The sequence below is a fragment of the Lynx canadensis genome, chromosome B3 (genome assembly GCF_007474595.2).
Source record: "Lynx canadensis isolate LIC74 chromosome B3, mLynCan4.pri.v2, whole genome shotgun sequence".
In the NCBI taxonomy this organism is placed as follows: domain Eukaryota; kingdom Metazoa; phylum Chordata; class Mammalia; order Carnivora; family Felidae; genus Lynx; species Lynx canadensis.
In genome coordinates, this window is record NC_044308.2 from 36,392,457 (window position 1) to 36,407,428 (window position 14,972).

The window sequence follows — 14,972 nt, forward strand, 5'->3', positions numbered from 1 at the left end:
AAATTGTATCCTTTTCCATATTTGTAACTCTTTTCTGACAGTGAGAAGCATGGCTCCATCATCCCTAATATGTTTAGTTATTTGGTGTATAACCAATTTCACATCACTGCCACCAACTCCTCACTCATGCAAAATTCCCACCCGGGCTTCAGCTTCTCACATTGGACGAGCCCACTGCATAAGCACTCGTCCTTACCCTGCTTGGGATCCGACATCCAATACCAGGCTGGCCTTCTAGATGGATGCCCTTCTTTCTCCTGGGCGGGTTCTGACACCCCACTCGGGGCCTCCTGAGCGCCCCCATCCTGCTCAGTATCTGACACCCCCCGATAGCCCTTGTCTCTATGGGGATCTCCTCTTCACCTTGCTTGGGCTTTGAGTTTCCAGCATGGGCCACCCCGACTTGTGAATGCACTTCCTGTGCCAGTCTGCCCCTCCCCTGCCACATGACTATCCTTCTCACACTGTGCTGGGCATCCCTGTTATGCAATACCCTTCTTATGGTGTTTTTTTTTTTTTAAGATTATTTTGAGAGAGAGAGAGAGCAAGCAGGGCTTCGAAGGGCATAGAGAGAAGGAGAGAGGGAATCCCAAGCAGGCTCCCCACTGTCAGCACAGAGCCCAGTGTGGGGCTTGAACTCACGAACCATGAGATCCTGACCTGTGCTGAAATCAAGAGTCGGATGCTTAACCCACTGAGCCACCCAGAGCCCCTCTTATGGTGCTCCTGTACTCTGCCTTGGGCCACCCGCCCACATGGATGCCCTCCTCATCCTGGCAGACAGAGAGATTCAGACAGACCACCTTGGTCGAGTTGAAGCTGGTCTATGTCCACCCCTTAGAGCAATGACCATCCATGAGTCTCAGCAGGAGGGCCTGGGTTTTACCTTGGTGGATTTTAAATTCCCATATTTGTCTCCTTTGGCGAGATTGCCAAAATCTCTGCTTAGCTTTTTAGCCCCTTAGCAACTGCCTGTTAATTTTCTTGGCGTCTCATGAGTTCAATTTAGGTGTCAACAAATGTCTGGAGATGGGATGATGAATACAATTTCAGGCTCGCTTCTTTGTATTTCCCTTTTTTCTGGGGTCTTCACGCCTCAAATCCTGGCTACCTTACGATAGCCCTGTACTCCAACTTTTGCCTCCATAACCTGCTAAGTTTGCTGCAGGTGCTACGCTGCTGCTTTGCAGTCTCTATCGCCAGAACCGCGAACTGGCAACGCACCTCGAGGGGGAACGTTACTAAAAGTGTAGGTCCCAGTCGCTGCGCTTCCCCTGGCTTTAGAATGTTGTTCCTCCAGGCGCCAGCGGGCTTGCTTACCCTCCAATGCAGTCACAAAGCAGCTTTTTAATAAATAAATAAATAAATAAGTAATTAATAACGTTTATTTATTTACTTTCAGAGAGGGAGAGAGAGAACGCGTGCCCTCATGCACTCACTGGAGAGCGGCAGAGAGAAGCCTAAGCAGGCTCCGTGCTGTGGGGGCAGTGGGGGAGGGGGGCTCCATCTCATGAGATGTGGGATCATGACCCGAGCCAAAATCAGGAGTCACCCAGGCGCCCCAAAAAGCAGCTTTTTTAAAAATGTGGTTTTCGTAGCGGTTCTCAGCAGAATAAATCTGATACCAGCTACTCTGTCCTAGCTGGAAGCGGAAGTCTACCTTTGGTTTTTGTGTTTTCGCTTTTTGTTTCATGTTCCTTCGAGTTGGTAAGTCGCTAGTGTCCCGTGTCATTTCAGGGGAAAGGACGGGAGCGTGTGTAGACCGCCAGCCACCCTTCTAGAGTAATTCCCTCTTTAGGTGCTGGAGGAAATTAGATGTATTCTGTTCCTCTCTAGAAAGAACATGAAACCAGCCATCCTATCAGATTCGGGTTCTCTGTACCCTGAAGGGCTCAGATGTGAGTGGAAAATGTTGTTCTCAGTACGTAGCCCATTTCTTCCTTTCATCGAGGCTGTATTATAAAATGTAGAAATTTCAAGCTGGAGTTAACCAAATTAGAGCATATTTTAAATGTTTATGCATAACGAACATGACCTTTTTCAAAATACAAAACATGTGATTCTTTACAGTTTGTTATTTGTTAGATACCCAGAAGGATTGTAAGGCTATTAATTAACAATGCTCTATCAGCACTGGTATCCAGTAAAGGGCCACAAATTTAAAATCATAAGAAAAACAACTCCCCCCCCCCATTCTTGTCAGTGTACCTTGTAAGTAGAGATATCATCACATTGTGATATAACATCCACGTTGTAAATGTGAGTGCTGTTCTGTGAAATGTGAATCCCTGGCGATGACAGGCTCTAACGGGAGGAACTGTACCAGAGAAACGCAAATTAAACAGAAAGGTCTAACTGAGGCCTTGCCCCTAGGCATAAACTCTGAAAGAAAAGGATGAAGGTATAAAAAAAATTGCCAGCTTTAAAAGTGTTTTAGTAGGGGCGCCTGGGTGGCTCAGTCCGTTAAGAGTCCTACTTTGGCGCAGGTCATGATCTCGTGGGCCATGAGTTCGAGCCCCGCGTCGGGCTCTGTGCTGACAGCTCGGAGCCTGGAGCCTGCTTTGGATTCTGTGTCTCCTTCTCTCTCTGGCCCTCCCCCCCTTCTTTTCCTCTCTCTCTCTCAAAAATAAAATTGAAAAAATAATAAAAAAATAAAAGTGTTTTACCAGACTTGTCTTCACACCAGAATGCAAAAAGGTAGTTATGCACTAACTTCTATGTCTCATTTTGAACCACCCCAATTGTTGCAAGACAGTGCAGCCTGGCAGGCAGGGTATGGACTCTGGGCAGGACCAAGGTCTAAATCTCAGCTCTACCCCCCCATGCACTAACTGTGCGACCCCCAGCAGTTTCACCAATAGGGGGTTTGTTTCCCCAAAAGAAACAAGAAACTGATAACCATCTTGCAGGGTTGGGAGAACGAGATAAGACAATGGTACGTGAAAGCACTTGGAGAATTAGTGACTAATTTTAGTGACTATTTTCAAAGATGGTTTAAGATTTCAATGATTGCTAAGACATTGAACACCCTGTCTGCATTATCTGCTCCACATAGAGGGTACTCTCGTTTTCTACAATGGCTGGCAAAAATTTAATTCAGTAGTCCAGTTGGGTGAGAATGGCTGTACATAATACACATGTGTAAATAGTTTTCATGAGCACGAAATGATAAAGATCTAGAAGACTCTAGCATTATCCTGGTTGGATCTCTTCATTTGGTAGATGAGGTCCAGGAGGTGAAGGGCCTTGCCCTTAGGTATCTTCCTTCATTACTGGCAGAGCCAGACTGGCATACGGTGGGAGGGGGAGGGCAGCCCCCTGACCCCCCTCTCTTCCCACTGTGTCCACACGGATCCTGGTTTACTTGGAGGCCTAGGGTCCCACAGGCACTTTCTCTCTTCTGCCTTATTCTAATGGCCAAAGCAAGTCACACGGCCAGCCCAGATTCAAGGCTAGGGAAGTGGGGTCCATCTCTCGACAGGAGGAGCGACAAAGTCATGTTGCAGCAGGCGTGGATACACAACAGGGTAAAAAACTAAGAATAACACAAGGGGCAAATATCTTCCAAGGCCCTGATCTTCGCTCTGTCCAAAAGTAGCCATGAGTCTCACACATATGTTTTTAAGTGTAAGAATTATGCATGTCTTCGGACTTTGTAGGCATCTGTGAACTGTGGAGAAGGCTTCCGGGGGCAGGGGAAAGGGGCAATTCTATACCCGAGTGCCCACTGCAGCCCCATGCAGGGGGCTGAGGCCAGTGTGAGGCAACAATCTGCAGCACTCAGTGATCTGGCCCTGCGGGCTCACAAGCAAGGTAAGATACCCTTGGGGACGGTCACGAGAGTGAATGGCAGTGGACAACAAGCAACTCAGTGTGGTCACAAGGGGTGAGAGTAGCTTGCTGGCAGGCAGGACAGCAAAGCTTCCTTGAAAGACTTGAAATTTATACCAGGCAGGGAAAGGCAGCTAGGACTTAACTTGCCAGATAGAGGGAGGGGAGCATAGAGGGGATATAGAGGGAGGGGAGCATAGAGATAGAGGGGAGATAGAAAGTGCAACATCAAGGGCAAGCCTGGGCTACTGGGGGAAGGTGGATGGCATTCAAGATGGAAAGACGGGGTTAAGCCAGATAACAGAAACCCTCCATCCAGGATGGCTGGAAGGATGCTGCACCTACAGGAGGATCAGTCTGTGAGGCGGGGACGTGGAAGAGGAGGACAGATCTGGTGGTGTCTGTGAGGCAGGGCTGGAACAACTTCCGGAACAGAGCAGGGAGAAACTGCATCAGCCCAGGTGCTGGTGCATTAAGGTCTGGGTGGTGGAAACCTAAGAGGAAAATAACTAAGGCTGGCTTGGCGGGAGAATTTGGAACATTTATGTCCCTTGCATCCAGATACTCTGGGTAAGCTGCATTATAAGGTAATTTAGTGTTTAATGACTTTGAATGTGTATGTATAAAATTGGAGGTTCTTCCCCCCCCCCCACTGTTATTTCCACTCTTTTACCCTAAATACAAAAATATTAGTCACGTGGTTGGTTAACAGAATTTTTCGGCTTATTTTTTTTCATCCCTGAAAAAAATTTCTAGCGCAAAAGCAAATCAAATGTATATAATTAGGAAAAAGTTTTGTATTTGACACTGTTCATTTGTAGCACTTACAACCAGTTCTGTTTAGACTCAGTATTTCAGTATTTACACTCTAGGCCTGTACTGTCCAACTTATATGTGTATGAAATGTGGTCAGTCCAAATTGAAATGTGCTAGAAGTGCAAATTATATACCGATTTCAAAGGCAGTACAATAAAACAATGTAAAATGTCTTTTTAATAATTTTTATATCGATTACTTAGTGAAATTATAATGTTTTGAATGTATTGGGTTAAGTAAAATATATTGTTAAAGTGAATTTTGCCTACTTTTTACTTTTTTTTTTTAACATGACTATTAAAAAAGGTAAAATTATACATGGGTTTACATTTGTGGCTCACATTATATTTCCATTGGGCAGTGCTATTTAAAAAGCTCCATTTGGGGCGCCTGGGTGGCGCAGTCGGTTAAGCGTCCGACTTCAGCCAGGTCACGATCTCGCGGTCCGTGAGTTTGAGCCCCGCGTCAGGCTCTGGGCTGATGGCTCAGAGCCTGGAGCCTGTTTCCGATTCTGTGTCCCCCTCTCTCTCTGCCCCTCCCCCGTTCATGCTCTGTCTCTCTCTGTCCCAAAATAAATAAACGTTGAAAAAAAAATTAAAAAAAAATAAAAAATAAAAAGCTCCATTTGTCTAGAAATGTTATGTTATAGTGGCCCATGCTGCAGTTAATGACGTTAACAGGTGGAAAGGGTTTGCATGCTCAGTGAACTGAGAAGTCGTTCCGTACATTTCTCTTTTCTTCCATGCTGAATCTGTGATTTAGTGATAAATCATACAAATATCTTGAAGCACATGCTGTGTTACATACTTTCAAGGGCAGCCATTTCTGTGATTATGATTTCTTTTCCCATAGGGGAGGGAATACGAAAAAGATTTGCCATGAAAATTTCCATTCGTTAACAAGTTTTAATAAGTATTTTAGATTATCACCAAAGCGTGATAATGTGCCTCCCTGATTTTAACACCAGTTTACAAAGTCTACATGCAGCCAGCAATAGACCCTTACTGAACAGGTGTGAAGTTTTGTCGTTGCTGCTATTGTTTAATTAGGTCTTTTAAGTGTCTTTTTTTGTTTATTTTTGAGACGGGGGGGGGGGGCAGAGAGAGGGGAACAGAGGGTCCCTGAGCCCAAGACAGATGATCAACGGGCTGAGCCCCCCGGGTGCCTCTCGGTTTTTTTGTTTTGTTTTGTTTTGTTTGTAAAGTTTATTTATTTATTTTGAGAGAGACAGGGGCAGCGTGAGTCAGGGAGGAACACAGAGAAAGGTAGAAAATCCCAAGCAGGCTCTGCACTGACAGCACGGAGCCGGATGCCGGACTCTACCCCACAAACCATGAGATCATGATCAGAGCCAAAACCAAGAGCTGGAGGCTCAACCAACTGAGTGCCCCCAGGGGCTCCCCAGGCGCCGCTCCTCAGTGTCTTTTAATCTACAGCAGTCCCTTTGCTGCTGTTGCTTCTTTCCTTTTTTTTTTTTTTAATGGCCCTAACTTTTTGAAGATTTCACGTCATCTGTCTTAGAGAATAGTCCCACTATCTGCTGAATTCCTGGAAAATGAAGATCAGGTCTAGAGAAAGCTGATTACATTCAGGCCACACATTTTAGTAAGAATAATAGCTGATGTTGTATACTTACTACTGCGTCATATTTGGAAGCACAGAGGTCAAGTTTTTCTACCATTCATGATGTTTAAATTGACCACGTGTTTAAAGTAGTAATTGCCAGATTTCTCCACTGCAAAGGTGTATGTTTCCATTTGTAATTAAAAGTAATCTGGGAGATGCCACCATGTGAATATTCGGTTTCCTAATAGTTGTTCACTTAATGGTTCTAGCACCTATTGCCGAACCCTTGCTTGAACCGATTATTTCGTTAGGAGTTGCAAAATGGTGATTTCTAAATTCTCTAATTCCTTTCACGTCTATTAGCTGGGACTCTTCTATAAAGAATCACTGTTTTCTCTCCCTTTCTATTGCCATGAGTTCATGGATTGTTATTTATGCCATATTTTACAATCAAGTGTAGTCATTACTCATTTTGATGCTCAATCTGTCCCCAATTTGGCCAGTGTCCTTTAGACAGGCCGCATCCCTGTTTAAGCACTTCCTTGCTTAATATCCCAGGCTCACTTTGTCCTTTCACCACAGATCAGGTTTCTTTTAGTGAAGAAACATAGAAGCCAAGATCCGGACATTAGGTATGCTCAGTGCACAAGGCCTCTCAATGAATAGTTGTTTTAAATTAAGATGTAATTCACATACCATAAAATTACCCCTTAAAAAGTGAATAATTCAAAATGCATATTGAAACCACAACGAGTGCTCCCTTCAGCAGCACACATACTAAAACTGGAACAATACAGAGCAGATTGGTATGGCCCCTGCACAAAGATGACACACAAATTTGTGAACTGTAAAAAAAAAAAAAATCCACGGTGAGATACCATTTTCAGTCGGTTAAGTGCTTGACTTCAGCTCAGGTCATGATCTCTCCACCTGTGGGTTTGAGCCCCACGTCGGGCTCTGTGCTGACAGCTCGGAGCCTGGAGCCTGCTTCCGATTCTCTGTCTCCCTCTCTCTGCCCCTCCCCAGCTCATGCTCTGTCTCTCTCCCTCTCTCTGTCAAAAATAAATAAACGTTAAAAAAAAATTAAGAACAGAACCTCCATATGACCCAGCAATTCCAGTCTTAGGTATACACTCCTAAGTATTGAAAGCAGAGTGTTGGGGGAGAGAAAAAAGGCATTTGAACAACCATGTTCATCGTAGCATTATTCACAATAGCCAGAGAATGGAAGAAACCTAAGTGTTTGTCAACAGATGAAGGGATAAACATAATATTATCTTGCCTTGAAAAGGAAGGATATTCTGCCACATGCTCCAATATGGATGAAACGTGAGGACATCACGCTGAGTGAAATGAACCTGTCACAAAAAGGTAAAGAGTATGAGTCCATTTACACCAGGACCCTCAAGAAGTCCAGCTCAGGACTGGGAGAGGAGAGAGCGGAGGGTTATTGTTTAATGGGACACGGAATTTCGGTTTTTGCAAAACAGAAAGAGTTCTGGAAACGGATGCAGGTGATGGTTGCTCAGTGACAGGAACGTGCTTAACGCCACAGAACCCATACACCTAAGCGCTGTTGAAATGATACATTTTATTTTACGTATATTTTGCCACAAGTTTTGCAAACTCAGCGATTTGTAGTGTGTTCACAGAGACATACAGCTGTCACCCCCTGTAGTTTTGGAACATTCTTATCACTGCCCAAAGAAACCCGGTATTAGCGATTACTAGCAATTACTGCCAGCAGTCGCTCTCCAGTCCCCGTTTCTCCTCAGCGCTGAATCTACTTTCTATCTCTATACATTTCCCTCTTCTGGACATTTTATACAAAGGATACAATAAAGTCTATAGCTTTTATGTCTGTCACACTGCATAGTATTTTCAAAGTTCATCCGTGTTGGCATGTGTCAGTATTTCGTTCCTTTTCAGGGCCAAACAGTATTCCATTGTATGGATATACCACATTTGTTTATTCATTAGTATAAGTCATTATATCAGTAAGTTGGTGGATATTTGGCTTGTATATTAGTTAGTTGGTGGATATTTGGCTTGTTTCCATTTTTGGCTTGTAAGAAAAATGCTGCCATGAACATTAGTGTGTAAGTTTTTGTGTGAGCATATTGAGCATATATTTATATCTTTCTTGACTATACACCGAGGAGTGGAATTGCTGGGTTATATGGTCATTCTAGGCTTAACTTCTTTGAGAAAAGATTTTTTTTTTAATTTTTAAATCATCTCTGTATCCAGGATGGGGCTTGAACCTATAACCCTGAGATCAAGAGTCACATGCTCTACCAACTGAGCAAGCCAGGTGCCTCTTTCTTTTTCTTTCTTTCTTTCTTTCTAAGGATTAAAAAATTAAAAAAAAATTTTCTTTTTTACCATTTGTTCATTTTTGAGAGACAGAGACAGAGCACGAGTGAGGGAGGGGCAGAGAGAGAGGGAGACACACAGTCTAAAGCAGGCTCCAGGCTCTGAGCTGTCAGCACAGAGTCAGACACGGGGCTCGAACTCACAAACTGCGAGATCATGACCTGAGCCAAAGTCGGACGCTTAACCAACTGAGCCATCCAGGCGCCCCCAAAAATTTTTTTGAGTAATATGCTTAGCTTTTTGAGTAACTGCCAGACTGTTTTCCCCAGTGGCTGCAACATTTTACATACCTACCAGTGTATGAGGGTTTTGAATAGTTTTTTGAGTAGTTTTATTAATGCCATTTTCTAATTTTTCTAAAGAGGATCTATAAATTGGCTTCACTCATACAGCTTGGTGCTTTGTTTTGCTTTGCCAATTTGTAATAAAATGAGCTAGAAATGCCTCATGTGTGAAAAAATGAGCTATTTTAATAAGAAAATATATAATTCAACTTCTGTTATCTCTAATCCAAATTCTTTTTTTATTCAACCCTAACGCCTGTGGCCTCCTGACTACTTGCCGACTCGGACAGGTGAGTGTGAGGACAATCCTCGGACTTGGTACCTAGTGCCAGATAGACTGTTCAGCACAGCATCCCTCCCACCCCTTTTCCGCAATGCAGAGCAGCCAGGAACTACATTTCCCAGAATGCCCCCACTTGGAGGTTGGCGTTTGCATGAAAGGAATTCAGGGGAAATTTGGCAGGTAGAAGGGAAAGGGAACCTGTTATTCTCCAGAGGTGGTGACAGCCAGATGCTGAGCAGATGCGCCTCACCGAGGCTGTCCGGCAAGCTCTCGGGGAACCCCTGCTTCGGCTGAGACCTCCAGCGTCCACCTGTGCCTTCGCAGCAGTTGCCCCAGCTCTGCTCCCTCCCTGCTCGTCCAACAACCATGTAAACCCCTACTGCTGTGTTAAACCTGTAGACCCAGAAGACGTGAAGTGGCTTGTGTTGTCCTGAACAAACCCTGAATAGTACACATGGGGCAGAGGTACCATTTAACGTTTAATATATTTACAATATAATGAGGGGGGGATGTGGTGTGTCTAGAGACAGTGTTTTTGCACCAGTGGGAAATTTGTTTTGGAGGCAAACTGGAGTCAGCCTTGCTAGTCTTAATTTATCATGAGCATTAAAAAAAAAAAGCGTAAAAAAAAGAGTTGTTGAAAACTCATTGTAAGCTTTATTTAATGGTAGAATAATAATCCATCAAACAGATATCCTATGATATAACGAATTAGTCCCATACTGTTGGCACTTGGGTTATTATTTAAAATCATTTGGGCAATTATGAATAATCCTGAAAAGAGTGACTCTTATGATTATTTCCTTTAGAAAGATTCCAAAAAGTGCTATTTCTGGTTCGAAGAATATAAACATATTAACGATTATGAATACACATTGTTAGACTGGTTTTCAGAAATATAGCAATTTACACTCCTACAAGTAGCGACCAAGAATTTGTCTTGCCTGCCTATGCCTGCCATCAAATACTAGAATGTAACAATAATGTTTGCTAATTGGATAGGTAAAATTTCAGGTTTAGTTTTTATTCACTTGTTGATTAGCTATTGTGTTCCTCCTCCTCTTCCTTCCCTTCCTAACTCCTATCCCTCCCTTCCCCCTCCTTCCTCCTTTCTCCTCCCCTACCCTCCCTTCTCTTCTCCTCTCTTTTATCCCTTCCCTTTTTTCTTTCTTTCCTTCCTTTTTTCTCTTTTCCTCCCTCCTTCATCCCTTCTATTCTTCCTTCCTTTCTAGAATTCACATGCTTTGCCTATAAATCTGTCAAACACTGTATTTTTGTAAATTCCCCCAACTTCCTGTTGTGTTTAATTTTGTTTGCATATAATTTTATTATGTATCTTAATATTTTTGTGTAGCAAATATCTATTCCTTTAGAGTTCCTAACACTGCTTTCAATATTAGTTTATTTGCCATTCAGAAATAAATGCTAACCTCTATTTTCTGTTATTTATGGCTTGATTTAAAATTATGGCTTGACTTTATACATTAATTACCTCTTTCACTTACCTGAACTTGGGGGCAGGGTATAAACTACAGACGAAGGTCTAACTTAACTTCCTCCTGAAACAACTAGTTGCTTGAGCACCCTTTGGACAAATCCTACCTTTATGTAGTTATATTTTTGGATTCTAAATGTGGTTCTTTTAAATAATTAACACATGCATGTTGAAGAAAGTTCAAACACCTCAGAAATGCACTATGTGGAAAATGAAAGAATCCCACTCCTTAGAGTAACCACTGCTGATGATTTAGTGAATTTTTTTAAATGTAGCTTTTTAAATTGAGGTATAGATTATAAAAATAATATGCATAGATCTTAAGTGTACAGTTCGGTCAGTTTTGACACATACACATGCACATATAACCATCAGCCAATCAAACTATAAAACATTTCTGCACCCAAAAAGTTCTCTCCTGTCCCTTTCCAGTCAATCTTTATTTCCCCAAAGCAATAACTATTCTAATTTCAATTTCTTTGGTTTTGTTTTGACTCTTCTTAAACTAAATATAAGTGGAATCATAAGTATAAATTGACGGGGTCTGGCTTCTTTCACTCAACATAATTCTTTTTTTTTTTTTTTTTTAATGTTTACTTTTGAGAGAGAGAGAGCACAAGGTGGGTGGGGTGGGGCAGAGAGAGAGAGGGAGACACAGAATCCGAAGCAGGCTCCAGGCTCTGAGCTGTCAGCACAGATCCGGTCGCGGAACTCAAACTCATGAACCATGAGACCATGACCTGAGCCGAAGTCGATGCTTAACTGACTGAGCCACCCAGGTACCCCTCAACATAATTCTTTTGAGAGTCGTTCACGTTATTCTGTGTATCAGCAGTTCTATTTATAGCTGAAGTTTTCCAATGCGTGGATAAATCACAATTTATTTATCCATTCACCTATTGATGGACACATGGGTTCTTTCAGTTTGGGGCTATGTCAAATTAATCTGCTTAAGAACATTCTAATAAAAGACTTTTTATGGGCACTTCGAGGAGTGGAATTACGGGGGCATAGGGTAGGTGTAACTTCGATGTTATAAGAAACTGACATACACTTTTCCAAAGTGGCTGTACCATTTAACCATCCACCCACAGTAGGGAACAGCTGATCCACAACCTTGCCCAAACTCGATCTTACCTTGTACGTGTGTGTGATCATACTTTTAATATATTTTGTTAAAGTTGTAGCACAGTCACAAAAGTTGCAGCTACTGTACAAAGAACATTTTCCTTTGCCAACGTGATGCTCCATGTTCCCCTAATTCTTTAGTGTGTATTTTACACAATCAAGGACATTCTTCTACCTGACAATCAAAATTAGGGAGTTAATCTTGGTGCACTGCAGAGATCTAATCCTCAGACACTATTCAAGCTTTAACAATTGTCCTAATAATGTTCTTTCTAGTAAAAGAATCCTGTTCAAAAAGTATATGGTGCATTTAGTTGTCAAATTTTAGTCTTCATTAAACGGGAACTTTTCTCAGGTTGCCTTTCCTAAAGATTTAAAGTTTCCAAGCCAATTAATTATATTGTAGAATGGCCTCAAATTTGGGGGCCGTTTGATGTTTCTTCATAATCGTATCCATGTTATACATCTTTGGCAAGATTATCATAGAAGGTACGTGACTTTAATTTGTCCTTACTGATAATATTGACTCTGATCATTTGAATAAGGTGGCGTCTACATGTCTTCTCCAATATAAAGTTACTCTTTTCTCTTTGCAATTTATATTTTTGTAGGGAAGTACTCTGATATTAGGTAACTAATTGCTTTGCAAACTTTCAGTTTGTTCATTTATTAATTTATATCTGCATGGACTTGTATTTTCCAATGTTCTTCAGTAGGTAATAATCTCTTACTATCATTGTTTATTTTGATACTCAAATTGTACCATATTTGGCCCTATAAAGTGACTTCTGTGTCCTTTTGAAATGTCCCTATCATTCTTGGAACAATTCTCTGCTTTCTGGCACAAGAACATTCACTATTGCCGTGAACTTTTTCTGCCTACCTCTGGAATCAGCCATTTATCCAAGGAGTCTTTGTTTCTTTTAACGGAAGATGGTATTTAGAAACCAAGATTTAGGCACTTCATGTGCTCATTGTTATTAGCATATCACTGCTCCAAAGCCTCTCTCAGGAGAAAACTAGGGAATATGTGGATGGATACATACACACACACACACCTATGCACACACTTACATCTATGTTTATTTCCATACCCCTTTACATTGATTGAAAACCATGAGTCTACACCAATACTTCCAATTTTAACACAACTCATATGGTGGGGTTCACTTTTGTTTTTCCACTTTCCATATTTTTAGCTCTTTTCTCTGACATATGTTATCATTATATTCATTTATTTGATCAATACACCGAATATATCCAATCTCCCATGTCCACTGCTATCTCCTCCCCAGTGTGGTCGCCCTTCTCACTATTTCTACCAGGATACCCTCCTCTCCTTGCTCAGGTTCTGAGACCCCGCTTTGGGCCACCTGTCCAAGTGGATGACCTCCTTAGTCCACTTAGGCTCTGACTTCCATGCTGGGTCACCCTCACACGGATACCTTCTCACTCAGCTTGGGCTCTAACTCCCCATGTTAGGCTATCTCCCATTATGGACTCTGGGCTCTTCCTCTTCAGCCTCTGACATCTAATACCGGGCTTCCCTCTGTGTGAGCACCTGTCCCAAGTTGCTTATGCTCTAATATGCCATGTTGAACTGTTCCTAAACATGCTTGCCCCTTCACCCTGCTAGAGTCTGATACACTGTTCTAACCCAATGAGGCTGCCCCTTCCCCCAAATCTCCATCATGTGGCACCTACCTTGCTCTGTTCCACATAATGATTTTAGGACTGAATCATTTGGGAAGTGAAGGGACAGAGCAAGGGGTATGGACCTATTGTCATTCCTTTAAATTTTAATTATTCTATAGGGCATAACATAGTCTTTATGTTTTTAGAGTGCATATCTCTGATTAATGATACAAGCTTCTTTTACGTGCTTATTGGCCATTCGTACCTCTTCTTTTGTCAGGTGTCTACTTGATTTGAGAGAGTTCTTCATATATTCTGGATTCAGGTCCTTTTTAAACATATACATTGAGGGGCGCCTGGGTGGCTCAGTCGGTTAAGCGTCCGACTTCAGCTCAGGTCACGATCTCGCGGTCCGTGAGTTCGAGCCCCGCGTCGGGCTCTGGGCTGATGGCTCAGAGCCTGGAGCCTGTTTCAGATTCTGTGTCTCCCTCTCTCTCTGCCCCTCCCCCGTTCATGCTCTGTCTCTCTCTGTCTCAAAAATAAATAAACGTTAAAAAAAATAAATAAACATATACATTGAGAATGTATTCAACCACTCTGTGGCTTGCCTTTTTATTATCTTAATGGTGAAATTTTTACTTTTTATGAAGTCCAACTCATGAGTTTTAATTTTATGGCTAGTGTTTCTGTATTCCATCCAAAATATCTGCCTACTCCAAGCTCATGAAGATATTCTTCTGTGTTTCCTTTTAAAAGCTTTAAAATTTAGATTTTATGTTTAGATCTCTGATCCACCCCAAATTAATGTTTGTTTATGCTGTGAGACAAAGGCCAAGGTTATTTTTTTCCATGCAGATACCCAGTTGTACCTATACTTTGTTAAAAAAGATTTTCATTTTCTAATGAATGACCTTGAATCTTTTGTCAAAAAACAATTATTGTATACATGTGGATTTGTTTCTGTATTCTCTATACTGTTACATTGATCTGTAGTTTACTAAGATACCAACACCCCTGTTGTACTTGATTATTGTAACATTATAATCAGGTAGTGTAAGTCCTTCACTTTTGTTTTCTTTTTCAAGATTGTTTCTGCTAGGTCCTTTGGGTTTCCATATAAATTGTAGAATCAGCTTGTTGATTAGCCAAAAAATGCTACTTGGGAATTTGATTAGGACTGTGTTGAATCTAAGGTGCCTGGGTGGCTCAGTCAAGTAAGCGTACGACTTTGGCTCAGGTCATGATCTCATGGTTTGTGAGTTCGAGCACCTCATCGGGCTCTGTACTCCAGCTCAGAGCCTGGAGCCTGCTTCAGATTCTGTGTTTCCCTCTCTCTGCCCCTCTCCCACTTCTGTGCACGTGCGCACTCTTTCTCTCTCTCAAAAATAAATAAACATTAAAAAAATTTAATGAAATTTTAAAAAAAGGACTACGTTGAATCTATAGGTCAAATTAGGGAAAACTGCCATCTTAATAATATCAAATTTTTAATTCAATGACCATTACACATTTCATTTTATTTAGGTCTTTGCTAAATCTTCTCACAATGTTCATAGTT

At 41.9% G+C, this 14,972-nt stretch overlaps 1 non-coding gene across 1 annotated transcript; it reads left to right on the forward strand.

The window, feature by feature from the left end:
* Positions 1-6,966: 6,966 nt before the first annotated feature.
* Positions 6,967-7,073, forward strand: LOC115517347. The gene has a single exon (XR_003969811.1). It is a non-coding gene; the product is annotated as a U6 spliceosomal RNA (small nuclear RNA).
* The last annotated feature ends 7,899 nt before the right edge of the window (positions 7,074-14,972 follow it).